This window comes from Leuresthes tenuis, unplaced genomic scaffold, assembly GCF_036924035.1.
Source record: "Leuresthes tenuis unplaced genomic scaffold, fLeuTen1.0.hap1 SCAF_1, whole genome shotgun sequence".
Lineage (NCBI taxonomy): Eukaryota > Metazoa > Chordata > Actinopteri > Atheriniformes > Atherinopsidae > Leuresthes > Leuresthes tenuis.
Window position 1 is genome coordinate 19,626,649 of NW_027325355.1, and position 15,199 is coordinate 19,641,847.

Here is a 15,199-nt window from a genome sequence, read left to right on the forward strand (position 1 = left end):
AGCGGCCCTCAAGGACTGGTTGTGGACATCCCTGAGCTAGGTGATATGGTTATAGGTGTCAGATAAAACTCGAAATTCTAAATGTTTACCTGTTTTTTGTGAGAAAACCAGCACAATAACCAAAAAATCCTGTGTGGCAGTTGGCTTTGTGCAACTGGCAGAATCCATCTTGGCAGCTCCAAGCAAGGGGCCAAAACATAAAAACTGAGACCAACAAATTTCCCAAAATGACAGATGTGGGCGGATTATAAGTGTGACAACAGAAACCCAGTGGACAGTGATTTTAAACATTTACATAGATACATGCAGTTTTTAATCATTTAATTGTGACAAAATTCAGCATCCATTCAACCAAAATTTGCCCCACAAGTGTGTGTGAAAATGCTGTTACCATGACTACGCCTGCAGTATGAAATTGAGGCTGGTGAAAGATGTCGGACAGCAATATTTACTGTTCTGTGGATTAACACAAAGTAAAATGTGATGTTTGACTTTCTGTGACCCAGATCTGCTGCTTCTGCCATGTTTGGGCAGCGGCACGAAGATGTGGGGCAGCGTGTTTAAACTCAGCCGACTCGCCATCAGTCTCTGCAATTCATGGTCACATAAACCCTCGAGGTGGGGGGAGCAGAGGGGAGAAAACATGTCACAATCTAAACACAGTTACCATCCACTAAATTCTGCATGTCATTACACACCCCCTCATTGGTTACATGTCCCAGTACAAGGGGGCAGCTATAACTTTAATATACCAGAGCATCAGGGGGAAATGTGTCTTTAAAGTGTCACTTCATTTCCATGACAAAGTTCTCCATGCTGGTTTTAAAATTTAATTCCAGGCATTTCTGCAACTTTAATACATTTATGACAATGTTGCAATGTTTAACTTGCTAAATTTTTGCTTTTTAAGTTTATCTCCATACCGCTGTAGCCACGTCACATAATTTTTTTTCTTCTTTTCTGAAAGATGAGCTGATTATGTTTTTGACTATAACAGCGAGTGAGGATCAAGAAACAGAATTCTAATTGTAATGCAGGGGTTGTGGATCTTTTTTCTGTTCAGCACCCAGTGATTGAATGTAAGAGTGAAATTTTATTTTAAAATAAACTACACAAAACAGAAGTGACTCTCAACAAGATTCATGTAAAAAATGGTGACAAACTTAAATTAGTGAGGTCCAGTTTATGCTTTATTGTGACAGGGTTGACTGAAAGCCACACAAAAGAAGATACCATCATTACAAAATACAGATAGATTTAACAGAAACAACAGCTGTCATTACAAAATTATGTATAGGACTTTAAAAAAATGTCCAAATTTCCCATTAGAGAAAAATTAAACAAGATTATATGGAAGTTTGCTGCCCTTAAACACAAGAGAAAAGCTAATTCAAAGTGAAATGCTAGCATATTTAGCATGTTGGAAATAACACCACAAGCCCTAGAAAGTGACAATTTTGTACAATGTCAACATTCTATATGCAGCCATTTTACATTTTTCCTCCTCACACATGGCTTCATCCCTCATGTAGCACACACACACACACACACACACACACACACACACACACAAAGGAGAAAGTTGTATCCAAGGACACAAATCATAGATTATGGACATGCCTCTAAAATCTTTGTGTGAATGCTGTTTAATCAATGTATTTGCATCTTACGGGCAGCTGCACCCTCATTAAAGATGAATGTTGATTTTAGCTTGCAGACAGTTTACATTCAAGATATGTGACATATTTTTTGCAAATGAGTATAAACAATTAGATTTGCAAAAGGTTTATTGAAGAACAAACAGTATCTGAAGACTCCCAAAGTGGAGAGATGATTAATACATGAAGATACATGAGTGTTAATGTTTGCAAAATATATTTTAAGCTTACTTACAATGAGTGTCCAATGTCATTTCTGTTTTAAGAAAATAAATATTTTTACTCACCCAAAAGGGAAATTATATCGTTCCAAGTTTGCTTTTTTTTTAACACTTAATGAAAGCTGTCATTATGCATGATTATTGCTGTAAGTTGTAGCAGCGAAAAAGAAAAGAAATGCAACTAATTAGACTCGTTAAGCCTATGACTGATATGACGTTCCTAGATTTAGATAACAACTCTTACCTTTCTCAAACATTTTACAGACCCTGTCCATACAGATGTCCAAGACGGCTACAGTCTCTCTCCCCGTCACTGTGAGGTAGGAATATGTAAAGTTTCTTATCAGTTTCCCCTCCTGCTATCAAAGTTGTACATTATATTGAAATGTGGAGGCACATCCCACTCACAAACTCTTTCTTACTTGGGAGCCTTGTCCATCAAGATTTCCAAAAAGATTTTGGCCACAAAAAAGCCATCAAAAGCCCACAAAAACATCAAGCAAAACCAAATGTTAAGCTTTAAGGTCCAATGCTTGACCACAACCTACTTTTTTCCTAATAAATTTCTGATTACTGACAAGTGTTAGTGTAAACTCTTTTTGATGTTTTCTCATGACAGTGGTGTGGGGTCTGCTTTAAGGCTGTTGAACAGTTTTACTTAATTGTGTGGGTACCATGTCCTGTAGCTGGAAATGTGAGAGTTGAGAAATGTTGACCTTAAAGGGATTTTTAAATGAGGTTGTGTGAAGTATTTATAAGTAGCCAAGTTTTATTTTTAGGAATTAGAGGAAAACATTGGAATATGCTAGAAAATGGTGGTGAAATGGTTAAAGTGTAAGAAGAGGGTCAAAATGAAAGTTGACATCCTTTAAAGTAATTAATCTTGGGGAGGACAGCGACACTGACTGAGTGTCAGAAGCAGGGAAAGCGACATTTTATAAGATGGGTTTCTTTCTTATAGTAAGGCAGGTTCAAAGCATTGGGCAATAGAAAACCCCTATCAGACAAGTATGCGTCACCTGGTATACATTTGCATCTCCACAGGCCTTAGTCTTTGGGCTTCATTGACTTAACTGCCTTAATTGGCTGCACCTGGTGAGACCTGCCAGACTCCTGCTGGAGCTCAAGAGTTCGTCTTTGAATTGCATCGCTTAGATTTGGACTTTAAAACTCTATATTGATGTAATTGTGTACAAATGCCAAGATGCATCATCATCACAACATTCGACAATGATATCACATATCACGTTTTCCTAATATAGTTCCAGCCCTATTGAACACACAGTCCATGCGTGGCTGCTTCCTCGATCCGCTCCAGTTTACACCTCACAGATCAATGCACTCTACATACATTACACATAGATGCACAGAGTCAGATCTCATCATTATCTTACTGACCTGCCATTATTCTGCTCGTAACTATGCTCAGCTGATGCTCACATTCAGCCTGAGGCCAGCTTACATTAACCTCTTTTCCACTGAGAGCTTGACCCAGTCTAGTTTCTCAACACAATTAAGACTACAGGGTCTGGTGGATGGTGGGTATTGGGGCACGAGCCTTGTGTGCAATCATCTTCATGTGAATGTGTGCTTTTAAAGTAACTTTAATATCTCAGATAGAAAATCTATCTCCATAAATGTGCTCCACCTCTACACTAAAACTCAACAGCAATACAAAGATCCTATTTTTCTCACAGCCCTTCATTTCAGAAACAGATTGGCATGATATCGATATTATTCATAGTGTTTGAACTGTAATGTAATGCGTTGCATCTTTGCTACTGTTGAGTCCTTTCTTTTTCTAAGAATATGAATTCTCTTTTATTCAGTGTGTTATTTATGGAGTGAGATTGTTTAATATGGGCCTAACAAATAGAATTTATATTGACAAAAAGAGAAACTCGACATTTAGCAAAACACAAAAAGATACAATAAAAGATGATGCATCTTTTCCCAAAACGTGACTTTCAACCAACTAAAACAACAAAGCACAAAACTCGACCGTAATTCACAAAACGCAGCAAAGCAGGACATTTTAAAAAACGCAAAGAAACTTTAAACACAAAATAACAAAACTTTGAATGAATAATGTGCCTAATGTTGATCTCTTTTTTCATCTCAGGGCCATCATATATGACTGTGTGCGACCCATGATTTGCTTGCACAGTTCACATCCACATCCAAGCTGTAATTGTGATTGGAATGTTTGTTTTTGTAGCTAAGCTACCGTCTGTTTGACTTGAGGTTTAATACCATGGGTTTGACTGTTGGCGCACACTGACCCCATGTGAACTGAAGTTAGTATTTTTATCCTTCACATGGCAGGTCTACTCTACACTTAAGTTTGTGTGAAACCTGAAAAAGATGATCCAACGCACACGTTTCTGGCTGCTCGAGATGCATTGTAATCTTAGGTAGCCTGAAAATACACCCATCTGTGGAAAGTATCTGAGAATTGTTTGCTGAAGAAATCAATAAGCGTATTTTGGAACTGCAGTCTCACGCTCTTCTTCCTGTAGAAAGAGGCAGGTTATAATGGTTCAATACTGTGAGCTCAACAGAATGCTCAAGGTCTGAATTAAAGACTTAAAGAAAAAAAGAGGGTTGAGAGTTTGTAGTTTCTCTTTTGACATTCAAGAAGTGGGGATCAGTTTCAAGCGAGTCTTTCTGCCATTAAATCAGCCTCAGAGACATTAGATGGCAGCTCAATGATATTCACTTTTTAAAAGTTCAGCCTGCAATCTTCCTTTAAAAGAGAAAAATCTGCAAAGTTGCAGCAAAAAGGAGTTTGAGGGATTGCAAATACTGTATTAATTGCTACATGTACTGCATGATTGAATTTGAAGTCCATTCGGTGGAAATGATCAACTGCAGCATCTCAGAGGTCTGACAGGGATAGATTTCTTAATTTTGTTTTTTCCACATCAGAGTAAAAGTCAAACCGTGCTTCTAGGTATGAAATTCTCCAGCCTCCTTTCTCCTGTCAATGTTCATGCTCTCTGTGTCTGCGCTGCATAACTCCTGTTCTCCTGTGTCGTCTCCTCCAACACTGCATCAATACCGCCTCCAGCAGCATTTTGAATCAAGGAACCGCTTCAACTTTCAAACTTTTATCTGACTGAAGGGATGCTCTCTTTCCCGTACGCAGACCTGGTGTGGTTTACACAACTGCTACGATTACTGCACTGTTTATTGATCTGTACCCCAATTTTTAAAAAATATGACCACATCTGTATAGCCCCGACAACTGGATCCCTTTGTGCGATAAATAATGCACAAAACGCACGTTGAGTGTCTGCACACCTGCGATGAGCTCATCAACAAGTAACTGGGTTCCAATCCAGGCACTAAACATGATTTTTATCCACTTCAAACCATTCAGTTACAGAGTAGAAAGGATAGGAAGGTTTCATCACAGAACAAAAATTATCACAAGCCCTCCCTTCCCACCCAAATTTTCCAGCTGAATTCCCCGTATGGCATAACAGAGCTACCACATCACACTGATCAGGTCAGGCTCAGTAAGAATTAATTTTTTATTAGCTCTGTTTCTCTCTGGTTGGAATAAAATAGTTATTTCTGCACATGCTTGACACATGTGCAGTAAAGTGGGTAAAGTGGCATGAGTTTCAAGGAAGGGTAGAAACATGGCTTCAGGTAATCAACTTTGTTGGAGTAGCAGTGGAAAGACCCCAAAGCCATGCAAAGCTGAGATCCACCCATTCACTGAAAATAATGAATAGGTGGATTTGGTCAAACCACCAGAAAGGCTGAAAGGCAGTTCCAATCCAGACAGTTCCCAAAGGTTTTCACATTTACAGTCCTATGAATCATTTTTAAATGATCATTAAAATGTAGGATGTGTTGGGGCTCTTTTTCGGTTGTCTTTCTGCATTGAATGAGTAGAATTTTATCAATAAAACTGAATTTCCTCTGGATTAGTGGGCAAGAATCGAACCATTAAAGAAATAGAGGCAGAGAAAGATGGTTTTTTCTCTCGATTATTATTAGTATTATTATTGTTATTATTATCACTAGTACTACTTTGGTTAGTAACACAGATGCATATCTGCTATATAAACTGAATTCCCTATTCACAGAATGATGAAATGGTGTAGAGTCAGGCCCATGAAAGGTTTAGCTTTCTATTGCTCATGTTCAATTTTGAGACACCCAGCTGAGGTTTTTGGGGACTGATATCTGCTGGAGTGGGAAATCAAGCTCCTATTGTTTATGCTCTGACATGACTCCTCTAAGGTCACTTATACCGTTTTCAAAACCAACAGTGGCAGAATTAAGCAGGTTTTCAAACATGTGCTAAAAGAAGCCATGCAAAGCCTCTCCCACTGGTGCAGCAACTGGTTTATCATCAGTGCTCTGAACTTCCTGGTGCAGTATACCTCCACCTCCCAGAGGACAGGTGTGTCACTATAAAATAAAGGAATGAATTACACCGTATCCACACTTTGGACCACAGTTTCTGATAGTCATACTCTCTGAGATGATCAGGCTTGTTTACTGCTTTTGTCCGGATCACAGATGTTAGCCCCACAACAGTGGGACAGGGAATTAGCTTCCAGCTGTACAGCAGAGACATTTGACTCTGACATCCAATGAAAGATTTTCACATTGCACTTCATGGCCAAATGTTCAGTATGACCCGTTTTTTGTTTTTTTTTTGTAAAAAAGGGCTATTCCTTTTATTCTTTTGAAACAAAATCTGAATCATGCAGCATATCAGCTTTCTTTGCACACTCCATGTAGCATCACTGGCCACAAGTTACAAAGATGTTCCATGTGGTGCACCTACATGAAAACATATGCATTTACTTAGTTTCTCAACCCATTTATTCAGACTTTCATGTCGTTGTCACCTGTCTCTATGTAAATTGTGCTTATGCTCAAGGCCTAATGGCCTAAATACATAAAACCTAAAGGACATAAACCTTGTATTATCAATATATTGGGCCTTTCTCTGAAGTGGCTGGTGATGTTTTTGCCTGCTGTAACCCGTTGCAGCACCCTTTCATCCTTCCTGATACCTTGTGATTACTGATGGTGAGGTTTCCTTTGAGACCTCACTGAGGCCAAAGCAAGCCGGGTCATGATGTTTATTCCCAGTGAGAGCAGGTCCAGCAGGTCTGTGAACAAAGACGATAGATGTTGCAGGACAACACAACGATAAGTGGGAAATCTGTCCAACCACTGTTTTTTTATGGCTTATAATGAGAAATGTTCTCAGTTTAAGCACTTCATGTGGATTATGATAAGAGGACTCATATGAATGTCTCAACAGATGAGTGTCTCTAACCCTTATCTAACCAGCTGTATATTAACAATAACATCCCGGGGCAAAAACTTCACACACCCTCTCAACTGGAAGCTTCCCAGTAAAACCAGTCTTGGATCACCCACAGCTGGAGTTATGCTACAATTTGACAACTGCCTTCATGACCAGAGGACATGTTCTAAACATAACATCGGTGATGAGACAAGGATGTTTTTCTCAACATTCCCCGCAGCTGCAGCATTTCACCAGTTATGAATCATTAAGATGCTGAATGCTGGCTTTAAATCTCTCAAACGTGTGAATAACTGAAAGGTTTCCTGCAGGTGCTGCACTTAAAGGATACTCAGGAAGAAAAGCCTAGACCAAAGTATGGGTAAAAGTTCTATCTGACATCCATTTAGAATGTTAGCTAAGTTAAGGAGCAGATATATTATAAGCAGAGTGCACAAAAAGTATAAAAAGCTTCAGCAATGCATCATATTTTAAAGTCATGTAAAAAAGAAAGTACACCCTTTTACAGCTCTAAGGTTTTATGTTAAGACATACAAAAAAGATTTCTTCCTAGGTCTTAAGTTTAGATGAATACGTCCTCAGATGAACAACAACACGTGATGGTGTACCCCATGTCTTCATTTATTTAACAAGTGTAACAAATCTTAAACTAAAACAAGGATTCTGTGTGTGGAAAAATGAAATACATGTGGAAACACCTTTAGCAACAGTAACTTGAAGAGATCCTTTTCCATATGACATGTCTCTTATGTTGTTGTGGAAACACTCTTCTTCAGTATGTTCCTTCAGTTCATTGTTGTTTGTGGGCATTCGATCATGCACAGCTCTCTTAAGGTCCCCCTGAGGTCTTTAAATTTTCGGCACCTTGCTGCTTCTCACTGATAGTTTTTCATACACTGTTTCTGCATTTTAGTTTAGTTTTTGTCAGATAAAGTCATGTCATAGTTGTTCATGTGTTGTGGTTACAATCACCTCCTTTTCATACCCGCTAAGAACTAGATGCTTTTATTTTTCTAATGTCCTGAACCTTCTAAATCTTAGAATTGAGAAAGGGTGTGCAAACGTTTTCACATAAATGCTGCTATAGAATGTAGAATACTGATCTGTTGTGCAACTATGCTGTGCAGCAATAAGGTGTGTTCCTAGGTGGGTCTTAAAGCAGCACTGTGGAACATTCTTTAATTTGAATTTCATTCCTCTACACATTAATATATATATATTTCTATATAATTCTTAATGGTGTTAAGATGCTTCCCAATAAATCCGTTATTTTCATAGTGTAGTCACTTTGTGCATTCAAGAGAAGAAACCTTACTCTGTATGTCAAAAGCTGTGCAATGATTTGTTCTGCTCTTCCTTTAAGTTGCTGCAGGAACAAGAATTCATCTTGTTTCATACCAGCTTTTACATTTTACTTGCTCAATATGACAGCCCACACAGCACACTGAGGTTATTTAAGTCTGTCCATATTCACCGTCACTGAGGTCAGGTTCTCTGCATTCAGCAGCTGACTGCTCTTCATCTCTCAGATTGTCCGAATGACTGTATGCACCCAGGACTTACTGGATTAACCTCACACAGAGACGAGACAGAGGATGGGGTGGGGGGCTGGTGGCAACGCAGCCCAGCTCCAGGGACTGTCTCCAAAGAGAAACTTGGCTCGCTGTTGCCAAGTGGGGCTTCGTGACTTTTTGTCTTTATCGTCTGTTGTCACGGAGTTCACTTGTGTCTTGCAGTTAAACTCTGCTACAAGATGTTTTCTACCTTCATTAGGTCTGGACTGACACTTTGATTTATGTTGAGCTCAATTTTTTCTATTTTCTTCATACATTATATTTGTCTTGTCTGCAGTAGCTATTACAGCGAATTCTTACAAAATAAATGCATAATTTCATATCAACGAAGATTCTATGAACTGTTTTATTTCTGTTTCTTTTCTCTCACTTGATTTTCCTCCTGAGTGATTTTATCTTCCAGATATTAGAACAAATCTTAAAAAAGAACCCAGTTTCTTGTTTCCAGCGGATAAATGAGGAGGGATAAGATTAGACCTGCTGTGTTGAAATTATATTGATTTAGAATAAGAACAAGATTTATATGTTATTACTTTAGAAAGGATTCCATTTATAATGAGTTCTCCACAGGGTTTGGAAGTTTAGACACCCCCATAGCCATACATTTCAAGTTCAAACCTTTTTTTTTTTTTTTGTCATCCATTATGAATACCTTTGCCATAAAAAAGATGCCTGGAATCATTTTAACTGTATCATGAATGTGGTTTAATCCATTACAAGTATTGCACAGGAGATTTTTACACAAAGACATGCTGGTGAGCAGGGTGGGGCATCATAAGACCCAAATACAGTTGCACCCTGTACACTAATATAGTTTTAGTTTCCAGTTTATCAAAACATTATCAAGTTAGAGATAAAGTGCTGCTTTACTCTAGTACTCTTACTCTTTACTCATTATCAAGTTTTTAAACTTATTAACATGTCTATAAAGTGTTTTTATGTGTTACATGGCATGATGTATGCAAAATTAGCCAATAATGCTATGGCTGGGGATTGAATCTTGCCATCTACATCCTCAGAAAGGGGAATTCAGACAGCCCACGTGTTCTATGTAGACGACAAGAACCACAAGCTTAGCTAAGAACTAGCTAAAAGGAACTAAGGTGAACAACAGGGATCTCTGAACCAAAGCCAGCTCTTGGTTAAAGAAGCAGCTCCCAGTTGGGGGATCCCATAAGGGTCTGAAGCTACAATCTCATTTTACCAGCCCAGCAACCTCTCGTGCTAGACCCCTTGCTGAGCAAGTCGAGAACTCTGAAGCTGTGGGAGCTCAAAGGTAGCGCTCCCTAGCATTTGACCAAAAACTCATGAGCTTGTTAAGCTAGTGGCTGAATGAGCCAGGACCTACGAGCTGAGACCTCTGTGTTGCATACTCTGCTGAGAACTCATGAGCAATTTAAGCAAGACGACCAAACAAGCAGGACCCACCTGCTGATATGTTTAATTACCCTTTTGTTGCCTGACATTAGGGGTTCTACAGGGCACCACACTAGGCCCCCTGCTCCTCTCACTCTGCACCTGGATGCTCAGCATTGGTGAACACTTTAATGGCATCTATATTTGCTATGCTGTTGCAACACATTCTGACAAGTTTATGAAACTGAAATGTAATCTACACGATAATAATTTCATATGGAAAAACAGCTTTGTGGCATGAAACTCGTTAAACTGGCCAATATGCAACAAAATGTAACAGGGTTACAGACACAGTTTTCTTCTAACTGATCCAATCATTTTCACATCTACTGTACTATGAACACTTTTTTTTCCCATGCGCACTTTACTTCCGCTTTAAGTCACTGTTAGCACTTGGTAAACCTTGGCATTAAGGTTAGGAAAAAATTATGATTATCCTAATTCCAAATCATAGGTACCTTTTAGAAGGGACAGAACTGATCCTTCCTCCCTCTTGCTATGGTCAAGCAATTAACAAGCACTCCTGTATTTAAGGACTGTGTGAGGAACTTCTTTTCATGGTTGAGGCTTCTTCCCTCCGCTTAGGCCTCCCAAAAATGTCTGGGCTGGCCCTGATAGCACATTTTTGTTAAACATTTGAGAACCTCGTACATCTTCTAATACAGCTACACTGATTTGTGTACTGCACAATTATATAGCTGTCATCTGCAGTTTCAAAGCTAAAAGTTTATCTTTCTCAACAAATTGCTTTTGCAATCTGCTTTTAATGAATCACAAGAAAAAATATTCGCAAGCTAAATGCATATAAGCTCACACACACTCACGGGTTGCATAAGAGCTCTGAGTGGTGGTTCACTGCATTAGTTGTTAATTCAAAGAAGGAAAAAACAAAAGAGGAAGTGAGAGGAAAAGGATTGGATTTATACTTCTTCATTCATCTGTCAAGTTCTTTTCTCCCTGTTGTAAAAGAGCTGAGCAAGCATTTGGTGTCAGCATATTTGCGAGCGTGTGCATGACAGCGTGTACGAATGTGTGTGAGAGGATCAAATGTCCCCCAGACAATAAGACGCCTTATTTAAAATAACCAATAGACCAAGAGAAAAAATTGGAAATATGAGAACAGAGAGACTGAGAGATGTTAGATTGAAGCTCTCTCTTGTTGTGTCTGTGCTACTTTTTTCCTATTTTTGGCTCTTTGTGAGACTCAAATCTGGACAAGCTGGTTCCACGGAACTGAAAAGAGTATTTCATATTCTCAAGTTTTTATTTGTTTATTTTTTTTCTGTCAACCATAATTCAAACAAAAAGCAGTACAAAAATGATTCCCTCCTGTATAATGTTAACTTCTACACAACTGTTTAAGGTCCAGACAAACTGGTGCTTGCAGGTCCAGTGTGCCTGGCAAGCAAATATGCTGGTCAGCCAGTCGTGCCTGTGGTTTTGATTGCATGTGTTTCCTACAGTTTGTCCTCGGGATTTTGATTTTTAGTTTTTAGTTGCAAGAAGCTTGAAGTGAGTTTTTAATGTTTGCATCATCTTTTGGTCCTCTTTACAACCAGCTAAAATCCAGTTGCAACATCATGTGTCGTGGAGTTTGCCTCTGCCTAAGCAGCCTTCTTACCTTTCTCTCCATCTCCCTCCCATCCTTCTTAAGTGAACATGATAACAGGAGCAGCGCCAGAGTGCTCCATAAATACCTTGTTGGTTGTTGCATCGACACACAGCCAAACTGTGAACTGGTAGTCAGCCAAAGTTGCTTTATAAGTTATTTACTTTATCTTTACAGTGGCTGAACTCACCAGAACCCCAGCCTAACCCCTTTCTTCTTCTTATCTTGAGAGCTACTGGAACGAGCCTCAGGCCAAGTTACAAGAAATCACTTACCAAATCTACCAAAAACTATATCCTAACCAGATTATGCCAAGCCCAGGGGCCTAGCACATAAATATCTGTGTAGCATTCTTGCTGAAAGAAGTCATGTTCCCAAAATCTGAAAAGTATGTAAACTAAGAAAAATCTACATAATTAAAACAATACACATTCATGCCAAATTGTTTCTTTTAGGAATCCCAACAAATGCACAGTAAGCTCAATACAGTCACACAGCGTAATGATAATTATTGTCATAGATCATGAAGTGGAAAGTAAGAAATCTGGTACCATAGAGAGAGCAGCACAAGGCCATTAAAGTCAAGCAGACTTGGAGAAAAGAGGAAAGGGAGACCAGCAGAGCTGGCCCAGCATCTCCACGGCAGCTGATTGTGCGCTCCTGCAGTGTCCCAAACTCCAGTCCTCACAAATGCTGGAGTCACAGAACAAAATTATTAATACCAGCCTATGAAAGACACCTTCAACGTGTCACAGGGGAATGATGTATTTGGAGGCATCAGTTGCTCACTGAATAAAATGGGTAAAAACACTTGTCCAATTCTTTTTATCACATTCAAACAGGGCCGTGTAGCAGCTGCTTTTTGTCAGGGGGTTTTCCTTTCTGGAGAGATGGAGCTGTGTTTCTGTCATTCATGCTGCTGCGCCTTGCTGTGCAGTTTCTTACATAATATGTTCAAGTCGCAAGAAAGGAAAGACGTGTACAGTTTACTGGCTATCGTGGCTGTGGTTGTGGCAAAGTGAGACAACTGTAGGAAATTATATGTCAGCAGATTTTCAGTGTGTTCAGTAAGACAAGTTATGGATATTGGGGATATCACAGATTAACTGTAATTCTAAAATGTTGATGCCCATTGGGGTTTGGATCTCTGATGCTCATCTAACTTCTTTCGGATTGTCAGACTGATTGTGCATTTGCCTACATAATGATGATTTCGAGCCAAACAACAGTTTGTGAGATGAGCCACACATTTTTGTTACAGCTCACGACTTTGCAGCTCCTCCGGCATATTCTCACGCCACGTTAAGTTTTTATACTGCGTGTGGAAAATGCCGTACATAACCTTTGTGTATATGCAGACAGTTTGTTTTATACATGATCACTTACCTGCACATTCTACTCACTGGATATGAATATATCTAAACCATCCTCCTGTCACTGAGTATGCTTTTGGGTTCTTTTTTATATCTTTATCTAAGCAGTATGGCTTGAATGACTTTTTGTGTTCACTCTGAGGCACCATCTCATCAACTCTGCTGCATGTGGCTGAATCTGGACACACAGTGTATCCCCATACCTGTCAGACTTCATCTAGCTGTTTCTACCTTCCCTCGCATGATCAACACCAGTAATCCAGTGCCATTGGAAGACATGGATGCCCGTGCCATCTCACCACTTTCATCTGTTTTACTGATGATGATGTGTTGTGTTTTGGTATTTGAGGACGCTTTTTTAAATTTATTGGCAAAGCCTAATTCTAGAAGCTTATGAATGGTTTGCACCTTGTGGTGAACCATCTGTTTGCTCCTGAGTATTCTTCTCTTTATTTTAGACTTGGATAATGATATGTCTACTTCTTGGAGAGTGTTTTTTCACTTGGCTGAATGTTGAGAAGGGGAGTTTCTTTCTTATATCATCCTCCACCGCTCATCAGTACGATTTTTGTTTTTACTCAGAATGTACCAGACTCTTCATTTGGCAAACCATTAATGTTCTACCATCTTTCTCTTAATCCCATATCCATTGAATAATTGTAATTCAATAACAAAAACTGTGGCAACAGCAATTGATGTTGCACTGCAGCTAGATTAAAGGCTAATGATATTTTCAGAAGTAACAGTAAAATGTCTCTTTTTTTCTGTGCCACTGTAAGCCTCTTTCTCTGTTTAATTCTCTCTTCATCTATGTGACAGACACGCAAACTGGAAGAGGCTCAGATTGTCTGCTTCATGCTTCGGGGTTGTGTTTGCTGAGGTCACGAAGTCATGTGTGTTTCTCAAGTTTCTCAGCCGCCTCTCTTTCTCTCTATCTCACACACAGGCAGAGGATACACTTATTGTCTTCTCAATAACTTGTTGAGAAGACAGTTGATGCTTTCACACACACACACACACACACACCCCACACACACACACATATCACCATGACATGAAGGTCTTGTCATGGTGACTTAAAACTGATTGTACTAATTCTTTAGAATTGTCAGTCGAATTCTAACTGAACATTTAAAGTATCACCAGATATCAGACGAAAGTCTGAAAAGATGATAAAGAGGTGGGGCAAAATATCATATCGAGCCATGTTTGTAGAGGAAAATCATCCCATATTAAAATGATAAAGGCAAAAGTTAATAAACTTTGAGAAAAAGCAGTGAATTTGAAGGTAATTTTGGTCAAGCGTTTTTAATTGAAAGAATTAAAGTAAATGAACACCTTTATTATTTCAAGAACTGTCTGATTTGCACAGGACTTAAAAGTTTAAGTAAGAATAGAAAAATATGTATGGAAAAATAAAATCACAGATTCCAGTTGAGAACCTTATCACAGGTGTGACACATGGGCCAGTTTGGTTGAATCTGCATCAGGATGGCTTGGTGTCATTGATGGGACAAAAACTTTGGCAAGAATTCGTTGGGAATTCTACAGGGAAAAAAAAAAGTCAAAATCTGACTAATACCTGAATCGTAAGAGAAATTGTACAATGCAACAGGAAACGCCAGTCATTCCACCAGAGCAAAGTTTAGCAGGATTAAAGCTTGGAATGGCCAAGTCCTGAGCAAGAAGTCAAAAAGGTTTATTCATTGTGCTACTCAAAGATATGTAATATCGGATCCTTGTTCTGAGTAAGGGTGTTTTTTGGGGGGGTCATTTGTTTCTTTAATGATGTTTTTCATCTTGTTTATGTTGAACATAGAACATCCTAAAGGGTTATTTAGAGAAAGTTATTTAACATGTTATTGAAACATTTATTATCTTCCCTTAACTTTTTTCCAGTGTGATGATAAAGATATGATATGATGCTGCAATTCGTTTCTCTCAAAAAGCACATGTAGCTAATGCCAAGAGAAAGAATTTAAACATAATACAAGAATAAATAATTGCAATAATTATACAAAGATGAAGCATGAAATCTAAGAGATA